Source organism: Triplophysa rosa, linkage group LG6 (assembly GCF_024868665.1).
Source record: "Triplophysa rosa linkage group LG6, Trosa_1v2, whole genome shotgun sequence".
Classification (NCBI taxonomy): domain Eukaryota; kingdom Metazoa; phylum Chordata; class Actinopteri; order Cypriniformes; family Nemacheilidae; genus Triplophysa; species Triplophysa rosa.
The window spans coordinates 23,330,877-23,333,000 of NC_079895.1; the positions used below are offsets into that span (position 1 = coordinate 23,330,877).

The 2,124-nt window shown below is 40.5% G+C and overlaps 1 long non-coding RNA gene across 1 annotated transcript in view; it reads left to right on the forward strand.

Annotated features, from left to right (window-relative positions):
* Positions 1–886: 886 nt before the first annotated feature.
* LOC130555769 (uncharacterized) overlaps positions 887–2,124 on the forward strand; it is an 8,263-nt gene continuing 7,025 nt past the window's right edge. Inside the window, exons 1-3 of the long non-coding RNA XR_008963140.1 lie at positions 887–1,113; positions 1,321–1,470; positions 1,630–1,679. This is a non-coding gene — a long non-coding RNA (uncharacterized LOC130555769). The remainder of the gene's footprint in view (positions 1,114–1,320; positions 1,471–1,629; positions 1,680–2,124) is intronic.

Sequence of the window (2,124 nt, forward strand, 5' to 3'; positions counted from 1 at the left end):
TGGCCTTGGAAAAACAATATTCTTACTGTGGTACAGTACCACTTCAGAAATCTTAACGAAATCAAGCAGTTTAAGTGACGTTGATATGTGATAAATAAAAACAGAAACAATTCGAGCGTGGTTACAAATGTGGTTTTATTTACTACGCTAACGGGGAAATAAAACCAACTAACTAACAAAGACCAAACACTAACAAACACACATACAATGTAAAAGCAGTAAAGAATGAAAGAAATAGACAAAGCAAAGAGTGCCAGTATTAAATCAGCTATTCGCATCTGCATAAACCATCAAGGACAATCTCCTTATTTAAAAGGGGCAAAGCTTAAGCGCAGCTATTTAGAAATAGATCAGATACTTGCATTGGTTTCCTGGTTGTGCTGGGACAAGTTCTTGGTACGCGTGCAAGGAAAAAGGTTTCAGAGTCCTGGGTTTCAGAGTCCTGATGAGTTCAAAGCGAGCGGGTGAGTTCGTCGGATTCTTTCTTAGGATCAGATTGGCTGACGAAGGTAGAACGGACTTAGCCGAAGCAAACTGCCGGAAGAAGCTGTCTCCGAAGAGAGAGACAGGTCTCGAGAGGCTGAAAAAACACGAGCGAGCGCGAACACACACACGCGAACGAACATACACAAAAGAGCATTGTTTGACTTGTGCACACACTGTAATCCCAAACAGTTGTACTAGCTCATAACTAATAAGGTCACAACAGTCAAATGTCGTTATGCAGTTGACCAAACTATAAAGTGTTGAGCTCTGCTGAGATTTATGCCACTTTAATTGAATAGGGCTCAATATTTTATAGCAAATTTGTGTGGAACACTCAAAAAGTTTAGAAACCACACAGTAGTGTCATGACGTTATTGACGTCATGCCGTTCTGGTGGGTGGGTCTTATCTCTCCCTCAGGAACGCTGAGTCAGCCATCTTGAATTTGCCTTGATGCGGGGAAGTCTTGGCCAGCCCGTGTGGATGTGGAACAAAGTTTAATTTGTTTTTATATGTTTGTAATGCGCACTTTTATCCCCCCGCTTCAAACCACCACCACCTCAGTTTTTTTCATTAGTCTTATTGCCCTCATTTTCTTCAGCGCCGTCTTATCACCAGCCCTGATTTGGTAAGTAACGTTAACGCTAAGGTTTTTTTTTTTTTTGAATTTCGATAAATAGTATTAAATTTGGAACTGGGAATACATTTGTATAATGTGCACAGTGAATATTTGTTGTAAATAGTTTACAAATCCAAGTAATTGTAACGTTAGAAGTTGTTGAATGTGCAAATAAAAGTTACGTCTCACAATCTTACAACGGTGAAATGTTATCAGCGGGTTTCCTGGATGAACTACATTTGGACAGTGGAGGAAGGTCCATGAGTCTGAACTCTCTGGCGGGGGCCAAAATCATAACTTTATCCCTGCTTCCCGGTTTCTGCCGGTTGTTGTTTTCGCTGTTCGCCGGTAATGCACGTGAGTACGGTGAGTATACTTATTTCAATAAGTGTCTGCGTTACACAGTCAATATTTTACGTTGTCGAGCTGTGTGTATGTGTGTGCTAGCGTGAAACGAACAATGCTAAACAAGTGTGTTTGTGTTATCATGATGCTAACCAGGCCTGTGTTTGTATTTCTTCGTAGGCTCAAGTGTGTAGTTGTGAGATCATCTCGAAATCATTTTAACAGTTCAGGTAGGATGTATTATGAAATCGTGTTATTAACAATTGGTTTTATTTTATGTGTGTCCACAGTCATTCTTTTGCTATTTCTTTAAATGTTTTTATCTCAACTGTGGGGTCCACAGTTGATCTCTTGAACCCTTTATTAATCTCAACTCAACTCAACTTTATTTATATAGCGCTTTTACAATTTTCATTGTTACAAAGCAGCTGCACATGAGACACATTGACTACAAGCAAAACAATCAAAGTTGTACCTGCAAAAACAAGAAAAGGTTGAAAACACAGAAGACAGACACACCCACACACACAACACTCCACACACACAACACGCACACGCACCAACACACACAGACACAGAGACACACACACACACACACGGATGCACGTGTACACACACACACACACACACACACACACACACACACACACACACACGCACACACACACACACACA